The following is a 25062-nucleotide window of genomic DNA, read 5'->3' on the forward strand; positions in this document are numbered from 1 at the left end:
ATCACGGTGGCCGGGAAAAGACCCTGCAAGAACAGGACCAACGACGTCTGAAGAGACTCGTTCAACGTCACAGAATTGCACCCCTTCTGAAAATTACTATAGATTATAATGCTGGGCCATCAACAAGTGCCAACGTGCGAACCATTCAACGAAACATCATCGATATGGGATTTCGGAGCCGAAGGCCCATTCGTGTACCCTTGATGACTACATGACACAATGCTTTATGCCTCGCCAGACTCCGTGTCCGTGAACACCGCCTTTGGACTGTTGATGACTGGAAACATGTTGCCTGGTCGGACGAGTCTCGTTACAAATTCTATCGAGTGGTGGACGTGTACGGGTATGGAGATGACTTCATGAATCTATGGACCCTGCTTGTCAGCAGATGACTGTTCAAGCTGCTGGAGGCTCTGTAATGGTGTGAAGCGTGTACAGCTGGAGTGATGCGGGGCCCCTGATACGTCTAGATACGACTCTGACAGGTGACACATACGTAAGCGTCCTGTCTTAACACCTGCACCGATTGATGTCCATTGTGCATTCCGACGGACTTGGGCAATCCCAGCAGGACGACGCGACGCCCCACACGTCCAGAATTTCTACAAAGTGGCTCCAGGAACACTCCTCTAAGTTGAAACACTTCTGCTGGCCACCAAACTCCCCAGACATGAACATTATTGAGCAAATCTGGGATGCTTTGCTGCGTGCTGTTCAGAAAACATCTCCAGCCCCTCCACTCTTACGGATTTATGGACAGCCATGCAGGATTTATGGTTCCAGTTCCCTCCAGCACTACTTCAGACATTAGTCGAAGCCATGCGACGTCGTGTTGCGGCACTTCTGCGTGCAGGCGTACCAGATTCTTTGGCTCTTCACTGTAGATATAGTAGGGGTCAGTGAAGTGAAATGGAAAGAAGACAAGGATTTCTGCTCGGATGAGTATAGGGTAATATCAACAGCAGCAGAAAAAGGTATAACAGGAATAGGATTCGTTATGAACGGGTAGGTAGATCAGATTGTGTGTTACTGTGAATAGTTCAGCGATGGGGTTGTTCTTATCAGAATCGACAGCTAACCGACGCCGACAACGGAAGTTCAGGTATACATGCCGACGTCGCAAACTGAAGATGAAGAGATAGAGAAAGTATATGAGGATATTGAAGAAATAATGCTTTACGTCAAGGGAGATGAAAATCTAATAGTCATGGTGGATTGGAATGCAGTTGTTGGGGAAGGAGTAGAAGAAAAGGTTACATGAGAATATGGGCTTGGGACAAGGAATGAGAAAGGAGGAAGTCTAATTGAGTTCTGTAATAAATTTCAGTTAGTGATAAAGAATACTCCGTTGAAGAATCACAAGAGGACGAGGTACACTTGGAAAAGTCCGGGTGATACGGGAAGACTCCAGTCAGATTACATCGTGGTCAGACGGGGATTCCGAAATCAGGTACTTGATTGTAAGGCGTACCCTGGAACAAATATAGACTCAGATCTCTATGTATTTGTGATGAAGAGTAGGCTGAAGTTCAAGAGATTAGTCAGATAGAATCAATACACAAAGAAGGGGGATACGGAATTACTAAGGAATGACGAGATACTCTTGGGTGATACTCTTGAAGTTCTCTAACTCTATAGATACAGCAATAAGGAATAGCTCAGTAGTCAGTACAATTAAACGGGAATGGACATCTATAAAAAGGGCAATTACAGAAGCAAGAAATAAAAAACACAGGCAATAATGTTCAGGGAAATTCAGGAAAACAGAAATACAAGTCGCCGAGGAATGAAATAAATAGAAAGTGCAGAAAAGCTAAGATGAAATGGTTGCATGAAGAATGTGAAGAAATCGAAAAAGAAATGATTGTCAGAAGGACTGACCCAGCATATAGGAAAGTAAATACAACCATTGGTGACGCCAGCCGGAGTGGCCGAGCGGTTCTAGGCGCAACAGTCTGGAACCGCGCGACCGCTACAGTCGCAGGTTTGAATCCTGCCTCGGGCATGGATGTGTGTGATGTCCTTAGGTTAGTTAGATTTAAGTAGTTCTAAGTTCTAGGGGACTGATGACCACAGCAGTTAAGTCCCATAGTGCTCAGAGCCATTTTTGAACCCTTGGGAAATTGAACGCAATAGTGGTAACATTAATAGCGTAATTGGAATTCCACTGTTAAATGCAGAGGAGAGAGCTGGTAGGTGGTTAGAGTATATTGAAGGACTGTTTGAGGGGGAAGATTTGTCTGATGTGCTAGAAGAGGAAACAGCAGTCGATTTAGAAGAGACAGGGGATTCCGTATTGAACCAGAATTTAAGAGAGCTTTGAGGACTTAAGAGCAAAAAGGCAGAACGGATAGATAACATTCCTTCATAATTTCTAAAATCAATGGGGGAAGGGGCAACAGAACGAATATTCACGTTGGTGTGTAAAGGGTATGAATCTGGCGCATACCTTCTGACTTTCGGTAAAATATCATCTGCACAATTCCGAAGACTGCAAGAGCTGACAGGTGCGAGAATTAACGCCCAATCAAGTTAACAGCTCATGCATGCTAGTTGCTTGTAAGAATAGTTTACAGAAGAACGGTAAAAAAAATTGTGGATGTGTTAGATGACGGTCAGTTTGGCTTTAGGAAAGGTAAAGGCACGAGAGAATCAATTGTGGTGTTGTGGCTGATAATGGAAGCAAGACTAAAGAAAAATCAATACACGTTTATAGGAATTGTCGACCTGGAAAAAACGTTTGACAAAATAAAATGGTGCAAGATGTTCGAAATTCTGAGAAAAATAGGTCTAAGCTATAAAGAGGGACTGGTAATATACAATATACAGAAGAGCCAAGAACGAATAACAAGAGTGGCTGACCAAGACCGAAGTGCTCGGATTAAAAACGGTGTAAGACAGGGACGTAGTCTTTCGTCCTTACTGTTCAATCTGCTCATAGAAGAATCAATGATGGAAATAAAAGAAAGGTTCCGGAGTGGGATTGAAATTCAAGGTGAAAGGATGTCAATGATAAGATTCGCTGATGACGTTGCTATCCTGAGTGAAAATGAAGAAGAATTACATGATCTGCTGAATGGAATGAACAGTTTAGTGAGTACAGAAAACGGACTGCGAATATAGGGAAGAAAGACGAAAGTAATGAGAAGTAGCAGAAATGAGAATAGCAAGGGAGAAACTTAACACCAGGATTGATGGTCACGAAGTAGATGAAGTTAAGGAATTCTGCTACCTAGGTAGCAAACTAACCAGTGTCGGACGGAGTAAAAATTGGAAATTTGTGGTAAGGACTATGGGACCAAGCTGCTGAGGTCATCGGTCCCTAGGCTTACACACTAATTTAACTTAAAATAACTGACGCTAAGGACAACACACACACCCATGCTCGAGGGAGGACACGAAATTCCGACTGGGGGAGCCGCACGAACCGTGACAAGGCGCCCATAGACCGCACGGCTACCCCGCGCGGCTACGGACGGAGCAAGGAGGATATCAAAAGCAGACTGGCACTGGCAAAAAGGACATTCCTGGGCAAGAGAGGTCTACAAGTATCAAACATAGGTCTTAATTTGAGGTAGAAATTTCTGGGAATGTACGTTTGGAGCACAGCATTGCATGGTAGTGAAAAGGGGACTGTGGGGAAACCAGGACTAAAGAGAATCCGAGCATTTGAGGTGTGATGCTACAGACGAATGTTGAAAATTAGGCCACTGATAAGGTAAGGAATGAGGAGGTTCTGTGAAGAATCGGAGAGGAAAGGAATATGTGGAAAACACTGACAAGGAGAAGAGACAGATTATTAGGACATCTGTTAAGACATCAGAGAATGACTTCCGTGGAACTAAAGGGAGCAGTAGAGGGCAAAAACTGTAGAGGAAGAGAGAGGTTGGAATACATCCAGCAAATAACTGAGGACGTTGGTTGCAAGTGATACTGTGAGATGAAGACGCTGTTGAGAGTTTCAAACAATAACAACGAGTGGGTGAAACTGGGATAAAAAATAAATTAGAAGACAAATGGATAGCTTTGAGAGAAGAAATAGTGAACGCAGTAGAGAACAAAATAGATAAAAACACGTGATCTAGTAGCAATAAGTGAGGTATTGCATTTTATTGATGAAAGGAGAAAATATAAAAATACAACAAATGATAAAATGAAATACAGACGTCTAAAGAATGATATTGACAGAAACTGCAAAGTGGCTAAGGAAGAGTGGCTAAAGGACAAATGCTTTGAAGCATATACCGGAAAGATAGATACCGTCTGTTCGAAAATTAATGAGACCTTTGAAGAAAAGAGAAGCAGTTCAGATCTAAAATCAGTACTAAACAAAGAACAGACACTGAAAAGTGGAAGGAATACATAGAGGGACCCTACATGCGAAATTAACTTGATGGCAATATTATAGATAGGGAAGAGGAAGTAGATGAGATGAGAGTTATAATTCTCCATGATTAATTTGACAGAATATTGAAAGACCTATGGCGAAACAAGGCCCCTGGAGTAGCTGACATTCCTCAGAACTACTAATATCGTTGGGAGAGCCAGACATAACAAAACTATTCCATTTGGTGTGAAAAATCTAAAAAATAGAGGAATTACCTCAAATGTCAAGTAGAATGTAATAATTATAATTCCAAAGACAGCAGTACTAAAAGATATAAATATTACAGAACCATCAGTTTAATAAGTCATGGTTACAAAATACTGACACGAATTATGGGAAAACTGGTAGAAGCTGTCATCGGGAAGGATCAGTTTGGGCTCCGACGAAATTTAGGAACACGCGATCAATACTGACCCTACGGCTGGGTTACGAAAAGACAGACCTACGTTTATAACGTTTGTAGACCTAGAGAAAGCTTTTGACAATGTTGACTGAAATACACTCTTTGTAATACTGAAAGTAGGAGGGGTTAAATACAGGGAGAAAAAATTTATTCACAACTTGTGCAGAAACCAGGCTGCAGTTATAAGAGTCAAAGGTCATGAAAGGGAAGCAGTAGTTGAGGACGGAGTAAGACAGGTTTGTAGTTATTCAGTCCGTACACTGAGCAAACAGTAAAGGAAACGAAAAGTAACAATAATAATCTGGAAATGCATTATAATTTTGACAGTAAAATAAATGATGATGACCCAAATAGACAGGATGTACTTGGGAGACTGGCTATAGCAAGGAAAGCATTTTTGAAAAAGAGAAATTTGTTAATATGTAATGTAAATTTAAGTGTTAGGAAGTATTTTCTGAAACTATTTGTCTGGAGTGTAGTCTTGTACTGAAGTTGTAAGTAGGCTGTTTAGGTTCTTATATTGGTAACGCCACGTAGCGCTCTGTATGAAAATCACTGGCTGTGCTGTGTGCAGTCTGTGGCTAGTTTGCGTTGTTGTCTGCCATTGTAGTGTTGGGCAGCTGGATGTTAACAGCGCGTAGCGTTGCGCAGTTGGAGGTGAGCCGCCAGCAGTGGTGGATGTGGGGAGAGAGATGGCGGAGTTTTGAAATTTGTAAGACTGGATGTCATGAACTGCTATATATATTATGACTATTAAGGTAAATACATCATTTGTTCTCTATCAAAATCTTTCGTTTGTTATCTATGCCTATCAGTAGTTAGTGCCTTCAGTAGTTTGAATCTTTTATTTAGCTGGCAGTAGTGGCGCTCGCTGTATTGCAGTAGTTCGAGTAACGAAGATTTTTGGTGAGGTAAGTGGTTTGTGAAAGGTATAGGTTAATGTTAGTCAGGGCCATTCTTTTGTAGAAATTTTTGAAAGTCAGATTGTGTTGCGCTAAAAAATATTGTGTGTCAGTTTAAGCACAGTCTTGTATACTTGTTCAAAGGGGACGTTTCAAAGTGAAACGGGGATAGTAGTCAGTTCAGACAAGAAGAGGATGCAAGCATCCGAAATGTGGTGCTGCAGAAGAATTATGAAGATTAGATGTGTACATGACGCCGCTAGAGAAGAGATGCTGACTGGTTGGGAGAAAAGAAATTCATGGTACAGTTTGACTGAAAGAAACGATCAGCTGAGAGGGTACTTAGGGAGAGATCAATGAAACAAAACAACAATTTAGATCTGGAGGGGAGTGTGAGGGGTAGAAATTGTGGAATGACACCAAGATATGAATTCAGCAAGGAGGTTGAAACTAATGTGAGTTGCAATAATTATTCAGAGTTGGAGAGACTTACACCGGATACAGTGTCGTAGAGAACTGCAATCAACACGTCTTCGGACTGAATACCACGACAACACTGTAATCACTGAAGGAGACTTCCATTATCCAACAACAAATTGGGAAAGTAACGGTTTGGAAGTGGCAGGCTCGATTCGACGTCCCAACCCCATGACGCTATGTCTGAAACTACACAGAACAGATTGTTCAGAAGACCAATCGTTACAAAACTGTATTAGTTCTAACAGCAATAAATAGATCTGATGTCTTTGAGAATGTACGCTTAGAAACTCAGTGACCATGAGGCAGTTGTATCAACCACGATTACCGAAATACAAAGACAACTAAGAGAATTAGTAGAATTTATATTTGCAGGAAACTATATAAAGAGGCACCAGTACCGCATCTCAATGAGGAGCTCGAAACATTTAGCTCTGGAGAGGAGCACGTAGAGGAATTGTGGCTCAGGTTTACATAAATGGCTGACTATGCACTTGATAGATGTTGTTGTATACACTCTTGCCCTACAAGAAATACATAAAGACACATAGAACAATTGCGATTGCAGTAATATCATGCAGAAGTTGAGTAGTACCTCATAGGGAGCAGGAGTTACAACATCACTGTGTTCTACCAAGGGACTCATCTATTCTGCTGTGGCTTAATAGTTCACATGTGAGAGAAACAGTGTTCAGCTAAATGCAGCAATGAAGACAATAACAGTTTGCATCAGGTCTACACCTCTTCACTGGTTACCACGTGTAAGCCACATTGCGCCGCCAGTTCTTTGAAGCCAGAAAACTCTTCTCAAGGAATACGACAAATTAACTAAAATATCTCAGTCCCCAATCCACTATCGTCTACCTGCGCTTAGAACGATCCCACTGACGTCCAGGCAGCCACCTATCATATTGGCAGAATCGCTACAAGTAGTGGATTTCAAAGTGCTCATGAAGTGGTCAGAAACGTGGAATACCATTGCGCATGAGGAATATCAGGCTCTCATAAGCCCTGGCACAACAGGGGCCAGTCGACATGGAACTAACGCGACGACCTTGGAAGACAGCAACAGCATTCTTAGAGGCCATGGCATCTGCTCAGAAAGCCTCCACCGATGGGGAAAGACTACACGTCTTCAATGTGACTGTGGCAATGAACCGTCAAACACATTGTAACGAGCTGCAGCACACGAGCATGCCTTGAAAATCTAGAAGATTCCCTTGAAGTTACAGAGGCAGCCTTTGAATGGATTACAATCATAGACATTAATTTGTAGATTCATGTTTTAGTTCTGTTTATTTTGTAAAATTCATTTCGTAACAATTCATATACGTTAGTTACACTATAGTTCTTATAAATAATTCACCAAATAAGTTTGGCGCCAAACATTAAGATAGCAGGAGACGTACCCCACTACCACGGCTGCTGTATTGAGACGGCATGTTTGCACGCAGCAACTATTTTGTCACCGGGAAAAAATGAACTACAATAAAAATAATGTTGGCAACACAATGACTAAAAATTAGCAATCATTTATTAAAGAAACTTGTATACGTACCCTGTTTTAGTACGACGATGATGTGAAGGCGTGGCACTGACGTTAAAGTCCCAAACACTGCTTTAAATCATACTTAGAGAACGACGACGAAATAATCAGATAGTCCAACTGGTGGAAATTGCGAGAACTTCTGACGGCTGGCCGAGCGAAACTGTGCTTCCGCTTTTATCCGCTATAGGAGGATAGCTTTTCGTTTGCGGATTATTTGTTTGACGTAATGAGGAAGCAGGCTGTAGCATGTTATCTGTGGCCTATACGACGAAAAGCAAAACTATCATGGATGGACTGGACTGTCGGTAAAATTTATGACGGAAACGTAATATGATCGGCATTATGTACACCATGTAGCGCCCTCAGTGTATATAGCTGAGTACCATGTCTAACTGAGAACACAGCAGATGAAGTACTGGAGTTGGACAAAAATATGGAAACACCACGACAAAGCCCTGTGTCACGATAAATGCAGATACTGCCCAAGTGCTCAAATTGCTCTACTGTATTTGATCATGAACAGCACCTGTGTAATGTCCTCAATACGTCTTAAGTGTCATCGTGGATAGAACAACGTTCTGTGTCGTTTTGAGTGCATTACGACGGGGCTAAGTGAATGCGGATGTGGTGGTCGTATGGTGGGAGCTTCCATAATCAAGGAAGCCAAAGTTTTTCCTGTTTCAAAAGGCATCGTGTAGAAGATAATACCGTCTACTGGCAAAGCGGAAAAGCATCATTCACTAAGCCACAACGTGGATGAAACTGTGTGTTGAGAGGTCGCGACCAACAGTCATTAAAGAGGATTGTGGAGAAAAATAAAAGGATGACAGCTTCAAAAGTCACTCCTTCTGATTGTCGCACTCGCGGACCATGTCAACATCAAAACAACGCTAAGGGAGTTCCACAAAGACAGAACAGCTGAGCGAGCTATAATTCCAAAACCATTCATCAATGATGCAATGCCATAGATAAAGTAGCCATTTTGGCTATTCAGGTCCATCACATAGTATAATCTTTCTTCGCCAACGGTGACTCTGTGTTTCGAGACTACAGGGCCCCTGTCCACGAAGCTCCAATCATCCAGGACTAGTTTTGTGAGCAAAAGGATGGATTGTCGCATCTCCCGCGGCCATGAAACCACCAGATCTCAATATTATTGACACTCTGGCTGTCTACTTTGGAGAGAAGGGTGCCTCATCGCGACCTACTTACATCATCCTTATCTGAACTTGCCATTATTTTGCCTCGGAAGAATGGCATAAGATTCCCTTGAGAAACATAGAGGTCCTGTATTTATCCATTTCGAGACGACTGGAAGCTGTTCTGAATTCCAGCAGTTTCCTACACCGAATTTGGCTTGGTAACGTACTTTGTTTGCTGTGTTTTCGTATTTTTGTCCCGTGTGGACCTATCTGAATAGTCATGGTGGGAGGAATCTTCGTTGGTACACAGTACCAAGACCTCACTGCAGTTCCTTCTCTAAATCCCCGCACGAACGAAGAAATGGCTGACATCGAAATAAGTGTCCAAGGAATAGAAAAGCAAATGGAATCATTCACCAGAGGAAAGTCCACTCGACCTGATGGGATACCAATTCGATTCTACACAGATAGTTCCAGTTTTCAAGAAGGGTCGTCGAGCAGATGCGCAAAAACTATAGGCCTATATCTCTGACATCGCTTTGTTGTAGAATTTTAGAACATGTTTTTTGCTCGCGTATCATGTCATTTCTGGAAATCCAGAATCTACTCTGTAGGAATCGATATGGATTCCGGAAACAGCGTTCGTGTGAAACCCAACTCGCTTTATTTGTTCATGAGACCCAGAAAATATTAGATACAGCCTCCCAGGTAGATGCCATTTTCCTTGACTTCCGGAGGGCGTTCGATGCAGTTCCGCACTGTCGCCTGATAAACAAACTAAGAGCCTACGGAATATCAGACCAGCTGTGTGGCTGGATTGAAGAGTTTTTAGCAAACAGAACACAGCATGTTGTTATCAATGGAGAGACGTCTACAGACGTTAAAGTAACATCTGGCGTGCCACAGGGGAGTGTTATGGGACCATTACTTTTCACAATATATATAAATGACCAAGTAGATAGTGTCGGAAGCTCCATGCGGCTTTTCGCGGATGATGTTGTAGAATACAGAGAAGTTGCAGCATTAGAAAATTGCAGCGAAATGCAGGAAGATCTGCAGCGGATAGGCACTTGGTGCAGGGAGTGGCAACTGACCCTTAACATAGACAAATCTAATGTATTGCGAATACATAGAAAGAAGGATCCTTTATTGTATGATTATATGATAGCGGAACAAACACTGGTAGCAGTTACTTCTGTAAAATATCTGGGAGTATGCGTACGGAACGATTTGAAGTGGAATGATCATAGCCGGCCGTTGTGGCCGTACGGTTCTAGGCGCTTCAGTCTGGAACCGCGTGACCGCTACGGTCGCAGGTTCGAATCCTGCCTCGGGCATGGATGTGTGTGATGTCCTTAGGTTAGTTAGGTTTAATTAGTTCTAAGTTCTAGGGGACTGATGACCCCAGAAGTTAAGTCGCATAGTGCTCAGAGCCATTTGAACCATTTTGGAATGATCATATAAAATTAATTGTTGGTAAAGCGGGTGCCAGGTTGAGATTCATTGGGAGAGTCCTTAGGAAATGTAGTCCATCAACAAAGGAGGTGGCTTACAAAACACTCGTTCGACCTATACTTGAGTATTGCTCATCAGTGTGGGATCCGTACCAGGTCAGGTTGACAGAGGAGATAGAGAAGATCCAAAGAAGAGCGACGCGTTTCGTCACAGGGTTATTTAGTAAGCGTGATAGCGTTACGGAGATGCTTAGCAAACTCAAGTGGCAGATTCTGCAAGAGAGGCGCTCTGCATCGCGGTGTAGCTTGCTGTCCAGGTTTCGAGAGGGTGCGTTTCTGGATGAGGTATCGAATATATTGCTTCCCCCCTACTTATACCTCCCGAGGAGATCACGAATGTAAAATTAGAGAGATTCGAGCGCGCACGGAGGCTTTCCGGCAGTCGTTCTTCCCGCGAACCATACGCGACTGGAACAGGAAAAGGAGGTAAAGACAGTGGCACCTAAAGTGCCCTCCGCCACACACCGTTTGGCGGCTTGCGGAGTATAAATGTAGATGTAGATGTACAAGTCAGGGGAATGAATCCGGGTCTGCGTAGCAATTCGTCGCGTGCTTCGTCTCGTGCACCAAATATCGCAAAGAGAGTGCTGGTTTTGGCCTTGGCGGAGAATAGAACTTCAGGTGCCGATACGAAAGATCCGTGGGCCAAGCTGAATGGATTTTTTCATTACCCTGCCGTAGTCTAGGATTACCAGAGCAGTAACTGCCGCTGAGGGAGACAGTGATGCACTAAGTGCCGATACTGGTGCTAACACAAGCCAGAACGAACGTCGCAGCGACGCAAACGAGTCTAGGTCGGTGAGCGCCCTGTGGTCGCAATGGTTACGTTGCTGAGCAGTAGAGACGTTAGCAGCGATTCTCCTTAATACAGTAATAACGAATGATGGCGTGGAGAACTCTCTTACGCAGTAAGAGGAGGACTTTGCTAGCAGCGCAGTGAGCCACGAAACCACATGGGACGTTAGCGACACTGAACACTGACGACTGCCGCGTGGATCTCTAAGCCTCGTGGCGCCTGGCGGGAGCGACTGAGGTCCAGCGCTCCAGCAGCCTAGGAGTGTAGGAGTCCAGCGGGAGCGGAGGCCGTGTGTCCGGCGCCTCCCCGCCCCCGGGCTGACAGGCTGCCCGGCTCAGCCCGGCACTGCCACTGCTGCCGGCGCCTTCCCCAGGGACTCCACGGAGCTCTTTTCGGCGGCGAGAGCGCGGGCGGGATTACCGGGAATTGCCGCGCTCCCTCGGGACCCCGCAGCCGTCCGCCCCGCTGCCTCCGGCCGTCTCGTCTCCGCATATCGATCTCATCTCGAGTGATCTGCCGCACACGTGCGTGACGCCGCGCAGTGCGGGGGAGCCGAGCCGAGGCCAGAGGAGAGGAGAGGAGAGGAGAGGAGATGCACGCGTGACGCGCCCTAACCGGGCCTCGCAGCTGTCGCCGCTTACCTCGGCCGTCCTCTGCAGCCCCGTGAGCTCCCAGGGGGACACGCTGCACCCGCCGACACCTTTCTGCATGCATCAATCCTGATCTTAAAATGACTCAGCAAACACATATTACAACGGCCAAAAACTGTCGTATTAATAATTTTCATTATCCAGCATGAGATTTTCACTCTGCAGTGGAGTGTGCGCTGATATGAAACTTCCTGGCAGATTAAAACTGTCTGGAAGGTAGGAGGTGAGGTATCGGCAGAAGTAAAGCTGTGAGGACGGGGCGTGAGTCGTGCTTGGGTAGCTCAGTTACACTCTGGTTTCCCTTCTAAACGAACAAAAAAGTTGGTAGAGCACTTGCCCGCAAAAGGCAGAGGTCCCGAGTCTCGGCCCGACACACAGTTTTGATCTGCCAGGAAGTTTCAATTTTCATTATTTTGGACTAGTTAACGTCTTACATCATCTTCATTCCGGCAAATATTATCATTATAACATCCCAGAATTGTTCATTGATATCAAAAGTACAGGCGGAAGGCGGACTATAAGAGTCCACTACATCAATAAATGTGCTTTTACAATATACACTGTCCAGTCACATTAACGTGACCATCATCGTAAGTGCAGTGTCAATATGCAATAAAAACTCACATGTGGCAACACTAACGGTGAAAGGTGTATGAAGTGATGAAGTGTATCGGAGGGGGGGGGGAACGGGGGGGGGGGGGGGACGCAGAAAACAGTGAAGTCGTCGTCATGATGCGGCAACGGAGCGGTTTATCTGACGCCCAAAAGGGCAAGATCATTCGCTTTTGGGCCAAGGGTGGAAGCATTTTCGAAATGTTTGCGTGCCACCATGGTTACAGTATACGTTGCAAGGCAAAATGCCGCTACCCTAAACTGCAGCCAAGGCATCTGTAATGCACCAAGGGCTATAGATTACACGGTTGAACACGGCTGCAAAGATGTGTATGGGTGAATGAACTGTTGAGAAACTGACGACCCAGATGAATCGTGGGGATACCAACAGTATCTCCTCGCCAACCGTTCAGCGTATGCTGCTGCATGTGGCCCTTCGTAGCAGGCGTCTGGTTCATGCACCCATGCTGACTGCCCTTCATCGGCGATGAAGGTTGGAATTTCTACACCAACACCACGACTGGACGTCCCCTGAGTAGCGACAGGAGGGGTTTTCAGACGAATCACGTTTTATGCTCCATTGGCCAGATTGGCAAGATGGCCCCTGGAGTGTACAGCCGTGAAATTTACATCTACATCCATACTCCGCAAGCCACCTGACGATGTGTGGCGGAGGGTATCTTGAGTAGCTCTATCGGTTTTGCCTTCTATTCCAGTCTCGTATTCTTCCTGGAAAGAAAGATTGTCGGTATGCCTCTCATCTCTCTGATTTTATCCTCATCGTCTCTTCGCGAGATATACGTAAGAGGGAGCAATATACTGCTTGACTTCTCGGTGAAGGTATGTTCTCGAAACTTCAACAAAAACCCGTACCGAGCTACTGAGCGTCTCTCCTGCAGAGTCTTCCACTGGAGTTTATCTATCATCTCCGTAACGCTTTCGCGATTACTAAATGATCCCCTAACGAAGCGCGCTGCTCTCCGTTGGATCTTCTCTGTCTCTTCTATCAACCCTGTCTGGTACGGATCCCACACCGGTGAGCAGTATTCAAGCAGTGGGCGAACATGTGTACTGTAACCTACTTCCTTTGTTTTCGGATTGCTTTTCCTTAGGATTCTTCCAATGAATCTCAGTCTGGCATCTGCTTTACCGACGATCAACTTTATACGATCATTCCATTTTAAATTATTCCTAATGCGAACTCCCAGATAATTTATGCAATTAACTGCTTCCAGTGGCTGATCTGCTATATTGTAGCTAAATGATAGAGGATCTTTATTTCTATGTACTCGCAGCACATTACACTTGTCTACATTGAGATTCAATTGCCATTCCCTACACCATGCGTCAATTGGTTGCAGATCCTCGTGCATTTCAGTACAATTTTCCATTGTTACAACCTCTCGATATACTACAGCATCATCCGCAAAAAGCCTCAGTGAACTTCCGATGTTATCCACAAGATCATTTATATATATTGTGAATATCAACGGTCCTACGACACTCCCCTGCGGCACACCTTAAATCACTCTTACTTCGGAAGACTTCTCTCCGTTGAGAATGACATGCTGCCTTCTGTTATGTAGGAACTCTTCAATCATACAATTGGTATGATAGTCTACATGCTCTTGCTTTGTTCAGTAAACGACTGTGGCGAACTGTATCAAACACAGTACAACGTAGAGGGAGCGTTACGGTCTGGGTAATGTTTCCGTAGCATTGATCAATACAAGTATGCATCTATATTTTAGGACCCTGTCCACTCCTACATGCAGTTTACTTTCCCTCGGCTCGATGGCATCTACCAGAAAGACAATACAACGTGTCACACAGCTCGCAGTGTACGCTCGTGCTTCGAGGAACAGCACGCCGAGTTTACCGTACTCCTCTGGCCACCAAACTGGTACCACCTCGGTCGGGCTGTTTGCACCATAGACACTCAGCAGAGGAACGAAGCGCAGCTGGCCACCACGCTGGAGTCTGCACGGCTCCACATCCCTGTCTGTACCTTCCAGGACCTCAGTGACTCTCTTCCTGCACGTCTCGCAGCGGTCCCACTGCAAACGGCGGATATTCAGGCTTTAGACAGGTGGTCGCATTAATGTGACTGGACAGTGTAGTTCACTCTCATGACATGAAATGAACAAGGTCTTAGCTTTACAATGGAAATGAGCTTGTATTATTTCTCCAACTGATGCTAACAAACGAAGCTATTTCGTAAAACCGTGATGCCGATACAAAGGACTCCTGTTTAGCGCCAGTAGGCTACTGCTGATGTCAACGAAATGTCCTCGCACGTTATGTTGGTAATATTTGACGAACTGAAGATGACTGAAGATAAAAACATTTCGAAAATGATAATAATTAATATTACAGGTCTTGGCGGTTTTCTGATTTTGTCTATGACTTCTTATTCTTATGCTGTTTGCACCATGGATACTCAACCGATCCTCCCTTTACTTAAATGCCTTTCCTGTATCTTTTAACAAGACAGTTTCTCCAGGTTATCAGTAACTATCCCAACCATTTTATCAAAATGTTAAAACTGCTTGGACACGTTGTCTCTTGCAAATTAATCCATGAATTCCATTTAGTAATCATCCAAGATAAACTGGCCGCTCACTGGGATTACTGTATCTTGCACCACAATAGCTTATCTCTCTGCATCTTCAAACTTTTACCATTGCTTACAGGTTAGAGAACACCACATGCTTATCTCCTTTGCTGCATCAGTTTTCCTTCTTGCACATGTATCCTGTACAGCTAATCAAACTGCCTTCTTTCCCCAATCTTTCTTAAACATTGTAGGGGTACAGTACCGCCCGACCTTGAAAATAGGTACAACATACTTCATTATTCTTGTCAGAACAACATATTTTTTCTAATAATAAGTCAATTTCAATTAATACAGCGAAGCCGGATACCAGTGTGGGAAAGAATGACAATTTATTTATTTAATTGATCACATGTGCACTCCCACAAAATAAATCCCTACATCCAGTTTGGTGAGATCTGTGAAATGAATGAATGTATGGTCGTCTGCTAACCGCAGATAGTGAATGATCATCTTTGAGACGTTCTTTTGGTCACCTTTGGTGGATCCTAAGACATGAAACTTTCCGGAGCTTTGAGTGCCTGAAATGTGACTGACCAATACGGTAGCAAGGTGCTCCCCCACTTCGGCAGAGGTTCGAGAGGACCTGAAGAACGGCCATATTTTTCAGCACTCTGCCGCTGGACCCTGTGCTGTTAAGACCTGTCTTAGGTGTGCTCCGTAAAGACAAAAGAGTGGAGACATGGTATGCATGTGGAATACTTAAGAGTAGTTTGAAATAATAATTTCTCTATTTCAGGAACTTTTGTGGGGAGAATTAAATGTCAGGCAGGTAATATTAATGGGATCGTAGTAATCTTCGGAAGTGACCAACGGTCACAATGAAACCACGTGTAGCAATAAGTTGAAATACTTCCGTGTGCTTAAGTTAAGCTGAATTACTAGAGTGTGTACTATAAGTTGAAATATTTAAGAAATAGCGTGTGCAGGACTTGGAATTAGAGGCGAGTACTTCCACGTGGTGAGTACTGTGTGAGTCTCAATCTGTGTATGAGACAAAGGATAAAGAGAAGTACTCGTCCATGGTATCAGTTGAGGACTCGTGCGTGTAATGAATATGTTCTTAATATTACTTTGCGTGATATGTTTCCGTGTGACGCTGGATTCAAACTATAATACTCTGAGAGAGAAGCAAGGTGAGTCAGCCGTCTATCCAGCAACGCCACTTGGCTTGCACTGCACAGGAAGACGTGCATATATCTCCAGAGTTCATAGTAGGAAAGTAGAATTACGAAGTGGGGCAGTGTCGTGTGAAACTGGGATAAATATTAATTGAAGTGGGAAAGCTGAAAGTGATAATGTTGTGACTATTCCCTGTGTTGTATTTCATGTTGTAGTGTGGTGTATGTCATGTAATTTGAGTATGTGTGGTTTACATGGGAGAGTAGCAAGGTAGTTTCAGAGGTAGTGGGTTGTGCGTGTTCCTTTTGTACCGCTCGGTCTGGAGGAAAGTTTCGTGATGATGGTTGTGAGAGTCGAAGTGTGAGATATAGCAAAAGATCCACCATCCTATGCAGAAAGTGCACTGTAGCGTTAAATAATTACGAGACCATAAGGTAGAGAATCACCAATGTAAAGCCATGCCCACTGGGCGGAATTTCTCATGTGTTATTGTTGTAGGTTATAGAATTTGTGTGTTTAGGTTATAGAATTTATCGGGATAAATAAGATAGTGAAAAGAAAAAGATTGGTGGCCTTTTCCTTCGAATTGTATGTTGTCATGATATCCGGAATTTATAATGTGTGCGCCACTCATATTCAGTGCGATGGCCAGATGTTGGTAAAAGCCGTTAAATAAAAAACGAAAATGTGGTATTGCCAGTGCGTAGTGAACATTCAGAGTTCTGTAAATTACTGATAGTCAGATGTGCGTTTCCGTTGCGTATTATTCATATAGGAGAATTATTTGTAACTTAATTGTGAGTACGAGAGTTCATGTTACTCGATAAATAGGAATGAATCCACTCGCTTGGCAGACCACTCATCTTGCAGGCCTGACTTCTTGATGCCACAGTATGAGCAAGGCATGTGGGTGGCTCTCAACATCTCCTAGAAGAAGCCATTACAGAAAGGGCGCCGCTTTTTCCCCACCGTCGGGAGGAGGAGGAATGAAAAGAGAAACAGTGGTAAGATACTATGGCTCAAAATAACGAATCATGAATTATTAGCGTGAGGAGTGACCTGATATACTAAGAAGTTTCAAAAATGAAAAGACGCCTATTAAAACGAGACGAATATTTTATGAATTTGACACAATAAGGCAGTATCGTACAACAAGGGGAGGTGGTTTTTCTTGTGGTTGGGCATCTGTCAAACGCCGATTATTTCCATTCAAAGTGAAGCAGTTAATGCGAGGGAAATGCCAGCCCGCTAAAGCCGCTGACCAGGATCTCGCTCTTGGCTGCGATCTGATAGAGGAAGGACATGCCCTAAGTGCTCCACGAAACTGGCTGAATAAAAGATCAATGGAAATGCAGTAGCATATATGGATGGGTCTCCAGGATTAGCTGCGTAGGCAGCTTGCTTCTAATTAACTACTTGTCGTATTATTTTAGGATGTTTTTTAATCATTATGTGATAATAAATGAATGTGTATTGCGCCTCATGGTACAAAATTCTCATAACAACTTGTTTTTCCACCAGTTGATAATATATAGCTAGGAAAGTTGAGTCGCTGCGCCGCGCGGGATTAGCCGAGCGGTCTAGCCGCCACGGTAACTCAGCGTGTTCGGTCAGAGGGTTAGCTGCCCTCTGTAATAAAAAAACTGAGTTAATGGATCAACGATGAACTGAAACGGGTGTCTTGCGACGTCCGCATCGAGCAGATGCAACAAACGAAAACGAACAAAATGAGACTAAAAAAAAAAAAAAAAAGCGATCTAAGGCGCTGCAGTCACGGACTGTGCGGCTGGTCCCGGCGGAGGTTAGAGTCCTCCCTCGGGCATGGGTGTGTGTGTTTGTCCTTAGGATAATTTAGGTTAAGTAGTGTGTAAGCTTAGGTACTGATGACCTTAGCAGTTAAGTCCCATAAGATTTCACACACATTTGAACATTTTTGAGTCGCTGCTCTGACGTAGACATAAAGAGCAACATAACGTACTTCTTTCTTTTCATGGTAGTAAAAGCAAGTGTAGACCTTGTTCTTCAATATTTAATATGTTTTTATCATATTCTAGAGGTACCATTTGACATACAACAAGGCCTGAGATAAACTGCAATGTAGCAAGCTGTGAGGCAATGTGAAAATGTTACGGAGGTGCTAAAATAATATCGAACTCTTACTGTGAAGGAAAATACATAAACAGCAATCAAAAAAATCCATGTAACTCCAGAACCCACATCATTGTCGTCCATTTCTTTAGTATGAAATCTGATCAAGAGAAATAATCGTTTATTGTTTACTAATAATTACTGTTATACTTGTTTAATTTGTTAAACAATTCGGTGTTTTAAATTATATAATTCTGAAGAATAACAATATTATCATTTTCAGCCCACTCTGCATATGGTAGGGATGAAATGATTACTAAAAACAGGCGGTGGAAGTTCTCGTCCAACAATCCTACGAAGCTCTGTATTCCGGGTGCAAGTGACGAGTGGGGGACGCGTTTGTTAGACACTGAAGAACAGTGGTACAAATTTCCGTCCGCACACCCGCATTCAGGTTTGGCGTGTCTTTCTTAAGTTGCTTAAGACAGCAATTCAATAGACTATTAAAGCATTACTTTTTATCATCGGTGAAGCTTCCCTCCCGTTATATAATTTCCTTCCAATCACGAATCAGTTGTCAACCCTATTTACATCCGTCCTATGTATCTCTGTCTCCTTTCTTCCATCTCACATGGCAGTTTTACCACATTACTTCCCGCTCTTGCCTCTGTCAGTCAACTTCGCCTCCAATTTTGATCCTCTCTGTACTGCTGTCAAAATTTTCTGTTTAGTGTCGTTACTCAAATTTGACAAAAACGTAATGAGGGAATTCCTTATCTAAGTGTCAATGACACTGTCGTATCTAAAATATCAAATGAAGGATAAGGGGAAAAAAACTAGGTAACTCACTTTTTTTTGAAACGGAGTTTTGCTACAGCCCGATTCATACGTAATACTTATTTGTTGATGGGATAAAACTGGGAAAAATCCAAGCGGGTCCAGAGATATTAGCATTCAAAGTGTTGCTGCAAGGAGAAACGACAAGTTGAGTCAGTTTTTCAGGGCAAAGAAGCGGGAAAGTCAGTGTTGACTCATTCGACCACGAGAGGGCAGAGCAAAGAGAATTCTAATGCAACTTCTCCCCTCAGTAATGTGGTAGCAAGGAAGAATAAAAGAAGTTTGCTATCTGTATGTACTTTGCAAAAAATGAATCTCTCCCAAATGTAGCTGCAAAAATGAATCTCTGCCAAATGTAGCACCAAAAAAGTTTACTTTAAGCGGCAAATTTCGATGTATTCGTGCAGTAGCCATGTACTTATAAAAGGCGAATCCTGTTTTTTATTTTTATCTTGAATGCATTGCGAAAAAGGGCGCAAATGAAGGGACGTCATTACTTTTTCTTCAGCACTCATGTCGTGGATGAGGACGCCGAAGAGCTCTATAGAGGACGTCCGAGGTGGAGTATTGAATATTAAGGAATATGACAGCAGCGATCATTTGAAGCAGAAAGGTGTAGTAAACAAAGGCTCTAAAGTGCATACCTTAAGAGCTATGAGAACTTTTTCAGTAGAGGAGTCATGTTTCACTTAGCGAAGATGAAGAAGTTCTCGTATGTCTTAAGGTATGCACTTTAGAGCGAACGTTTGTCAGACTTTTTTCCTTCGAATGATCGTTCCTGTCATATCTGTGAATACTGACCAGTCCTCCTGGGACACCCTGTATATTTTGTGATTCTGCTGGTGGTCAAAATAAAAACTTCAAGGTCTTCCATTTGATTCATTATGTAACTCCCAATAAAAATTAGTGGCCTGAAGAAGATAGAAATTCCATTCCATGTGCGTGGCCATTCGTATTTAGAGTGAGATAAATTTTTTGGATTATGGAACGCAATGACACTGATGGAAACTCCTGCAGATTTCAAGTAAATGGTCAAAGCGTCCAGACTTATGACATCACCTTTTGACTTTGCCCAGTGTTACTCAATAAATGAGGGCGCTATTGGACTCAAATTACTCTGAAAAATGGCCGTTCAAAACGCTACGATGATATCATCTGAATCCAGCCACTGCCATGTGCTGAAATATCAGATGACTTATCGCGTAGGAATGCAACTGGCATCGTAAGGACATCATGATAAAATCAACCAATCGATTGGCTATTCCATCATTTTTCGGGAGTGCATTCGAGATATTATTATTATTCTTAACTCTTGTACAGTGTAAAGTGCTTTAAAAACCTTGCAGGTGACTTACCTTGACAATGACTGAAAGGTTGTCAGCCGAAATTTCGGAACAAAAGTTAATAATATCCCGGATGACACTCCAGAAAAATGATGAAATATTCGATCTTCCGGGAAAACTTCAAGAAACCCAGTGGATGGGCCGTTTGAAATGCCCATATCTACTTATAATAGTATATTTAACTTTAGTATTGTTTGTTTTCTAGGTCACAATAGCTTTGCAGTTGTCTTCTGTTCGCTGTATTCTAACTCGAATAATTCCGTTCTTTATTTTAGGTCTCCTTCGAATATCCAGGCTAAAATACAAAGAACTGCAAAGAATGATTAAGTTTTTTCGTCCTGGTGGTGTGAAGTTCTTCAGTCAGCTGCTGCACAGCTAAATCTATGTACCAAGAATACTATCGTTGTATTATCACTACCAGAAATTCGTTTAGTCGTGATTATTATGAAATTATTGCGTGCGTTTCACTTGACTTACTTATTCCTTTCCTGTTGTAGAGTGACGTTTGACTGCATTTTGAGAAATTACTTCATTCTGTGATCATTCCTGATGGCAGTAACGCTAGTTCCACAGTCGATGCACTCAAGATGTTTAACTTTGATGTTTATTGATGTAATCACAGTTCCAACATTAAAATCGCTTTTTCTCGAGTTTCATAAAAATTGACATATCGGGTGACGCGGCCCTGGTTGGTCTATCTAGATATGTGGCATCAGATGTCCACCCATGCTTTGCCATTGGAGAAGGCATAAAGCATAAAAGGTTGCAGGTAACCCACAATAATTTTTGTGTAGTAAACTGCTGAGAAATAAATGTGCAAGCAATAAGAATAAAGGTGTAGAATGAAATAACGTCTGTTTTATTTAAAAAGCTTTATGAGTTTTCATATAAAAATCGAAAGCATTACTTTTCAGCACGCCCTCGTAAATTAGTGGAACAGAAACGAATGGGGAGTTATTCTAGAGACGATACGGACCGCAAATAGGGAAATCCATTGACAAAAGCGGCTTTGATAAAGGGCAGATAGTTATGGCCCCGTGTCTGAGAAAGAGCGCCTCGGAAATACCGAAGGTGGCCGGTTGATCGCGTAGTAGTGTTGTGTGCATCTGTGGAACGCGACTGAAGGACGGTGGAACCACAAGTAGCCCCCTCATATAACTGAATCTGTTGTAATTATTATCATAATGTAATTTCAAAGCACCTTCTCAACAGCTTGTTGGCCTACAATAGGAATGCAATACACCAGTGATTCTCCATGACAGAGATTCGACGAAGCCTTGATTGGTCTATGTAGGTATGTGCCGCCTGATGGCTACCCACAGGTCACGCATTTCTCGTAAATTACTGGATGGTGGCTTGTGGGCGCGGAGACTGTCCCAGATGTGTTCCATTGACTTCGGATCAGACACATTTGGTGTCCAAGACATCAACGTGAGTTCACTGCCACGCTCTTCAAACCATCGTAGAACTATTCTGGGCTAATGGCACGGACTGGTACTATGATGGACGATGCCTTGCCATTGAGGACGGTATAAAGCATAAACGGTTGCAGGTAATCCACAATAATGTTTATGTAGTAAACTGCTGTCGTGGCGTCTTCGATCACTGTCACAGCTCCAAAGACAGTCCAAGTAAATGACCCTCAAAACGTAATACTGCCCCCATCGACATGTGCCCGTGGTGTGGTACGTGTTCCGACCAGCCGTTCACCAACATGACGGCCTATCCTGATATGACCTTCGATCTTACGTATTCAACAGACCAGGCAACGCACATCGCCACCTGTCCTACTGCACAGAGCGGGCAGGCCTCTGTGGTGAGATGTGGACGTCGAACGACTTATGGTCTATTTGTGGTTTCAGCGTCCTTCAGTCGCTTTCCGTAGATGATCACGACGCTATCACGTGATCGGCCGGCCACCTTCGGCATTTCTGAGCCCCTGACAAATAACTTACAAAGAAATTGGGATTGGAACTGTACGCAAAAATGGATAACGCTAGATTTAAATGTGGCCCTGTCACCCCTAATTAATCTGCGGTGGTAGTGTTGACGATAAATCACACCTACTTTTATTTTCAAACATGAACGATCACGAACACTTAGGGTATTCAGTGACATCAAACACATACACAAAAATAAAGCAAAATGGTGAATTCAGGATGAACTACTGAAAGTAAAGGCTCTACTGAATTACAATAATTTTATTGTAACCTCCAGATCAATGCTAAATAAAACACAATGAACAATTTACAAATTATCCACCTAAATTGCATTGGCAGTGAACTGTGTTAAAATCGGTCCAAAACGCGATCTCTTATAACTTGGCTGACCGACTGACATCGACACAAAACGTAAAATACGAAGAACCACTACACCCCAAAGTACTGTGAAATCTCTGTGGAAACAGCAATTGCACGTTATCTGACTATTTAACGTTACTCCTACTCCTAAGACAGGCCTAAGCGGGAGCGATCTCACCATAATATTCCTGTTGCAGCGGCGGTCTCCGACGGCGACGGCACGGCTGTGCGGTTGGCGTGTGGCGTCTCGGAAAGTACATGCCTGCAATACTCGGACAACAGACAGCTGTTCATAAACTGTATTTGCAACAATCTTCCCGGCAGCCAAGAGATGACGTGGCTAACGTCCTCTCAGAGCGAAAAACCAAGGCGGGAGACGACTTGGCTAACGTCCTCTCAGTACGAGAACCCAGAACGAAAGACCCCTACAGAGAGTCGAGCAAGATCGCTCTTCACCTCTGTTTTCCCACTTAAACTTTCACCGAGCGAATCACATTACTAGAAGCTCTCGAAATACCCAGTTTGCCAGTGCCGGCCAATGTACGGCAGAACTCTTTTTCCACATTTCTTCCCTTTCTACAAAATTTTACAGGTAAACTCCACTCACACCGGCTGGGAAGAACCACAGCTGTGGGCAATAACACGTTTACTGGAATTTTTCTCCTAAGATTTTCCCCTTAAGATTCCCCGTCGTAGCGAACACAGACTCCTGCATTGAGAGTTTTTGTTATTCAGAACTCCTGGCCTGCCCCACTTGAGGTACTCGAAGGCGTAAAATTAGTGGGACATAGGCGAGAGCAAGCACAGGAAAGCCCGTCCTGCTATCCACTGCTCTGTTTTGGTAAACACTTGAACACCTGCAGCTGCACGTCCCTCAGAGGCTGGCGGCTGCTGTGGCCTCTCTAAACGGATTACAGAACTTCTCCAGTTCACCATTCATGCCGTTAGGCTGTGGCCTTCGGCGGCTAGCTGGGGAGGTAGCCGAGCTCTGTCTCGCATACTACAGCCCCGCAAAATCTTATAATTACAAAATCGCATAATTCTCGCTATATTTCCTAGCCAGCGTGCCCATGCGTTTCCACATAGATTTTCTACATCGTAATTTAGAGTATTACTCCAACAAACAACAACTACTTATCTACAAAGCGATTGCGCCGTTGTCAGTCATTTTTATTGACCTAAAGCGCTCGCAGAGTGATTACAGTCACGTTAAATGGACTCATGCAGGGTGCAAGACCGTTGCCACCTTCCAATTTATATGCGCCTTGATGGCAAATTATGATACCTTCAGTGTAGATGCACACTATGTGCGAACTTACGCGGAAATCAGGTGAACAATGAGGATATGAACAGTGAAGGCTACATACATAGCGTGTGACAAGTTGAGAATTTGAGCTCAATGGAAAGCGTGCTCGGATAGCCGAAGCAGTTAAGATGACTGCTCAAGTAAAGTGGAAAATCAGGATTCGGGTGCCGATCTGGCATAAATTTTCACTTGTCGGCATTGTATTTATTTCAATGTCCAATGCCTGAGGTCTGAATTTCTGTTACATCTTTTTGTGTAAATTTAGAAAAGCTGTGTTCAAGGTAGACTGTGCAACCACTCTGGTGCCACCATGGCTAATCACGCATAGGGATGGTGGGGATAAGATGGGATTGACTGGAGTGTGTTTAATACGCAGATGGTAAGGGACAGCGAATTTGCTATCCGCCACATACTGTACAGAGGTTTGCAGAATGTATGTTACGTTGGTGGATACAGAATGAAAACTAGCGAAATGTTTCAGGCGAGTCGGTGGTTCTGGCAAATAGCGTGGCACGGTTCTGCGGCGCTATGCGCAACCCCAGCGCCCGGTGTGCATAAAGGCCGGGATTACTTGCTCTCTCCTGCAGCGCAGCGGCAAGCTGCTGGCGGCTTCCCGCACACACTGAGCAAAGAGCGGTGCGGCACGGCTGCACGGCGCGCCCCTGCTGATTCGGCCACCGCTACCCGCGCAGCCGTTACACACCCCTGTGGAGAAGAGCGAGCCGTCGCACCGCAGGTAACGGCGGGCAGGCCTCAGGGGGACGCGGACGTTGTGCTCACACTGCGCTGCGCTCTGCAAACTAACCTGGTCGAGGTGAACAACGTGGAGCTTCTCTTAAGACAACGAGCTACTGATACTAGCAGTTCAGGGCAGATCATCTTCAACTTCATTCTTAGATGCGTATAAAATTACGGCATGATGTCGATTTTTATTTTGGACCGTCTAATTACAACTGAATGAAACAGTTTTGGTGCCATACACGTTTCACCTTTATTGTTTGCAAGGCATCTTCAGTGACA

The sequence above is a fragment of the Schistocerca americana genome, chromosome 1, assembly GCF_021461395.2.
Source record: "Schistocerca americana isolate TAMUIC-IGC-003095 chromosome 1, iqSchAmer2.1, whole genome shotgun sequence".
In the NCBI taxonomy this organism is placed as follows: Eukaryota; Metazoa; Arthropoda; class Insecta; order Orthoptera; family Acrididae; genus Schistocerca; species Schistocerca americana.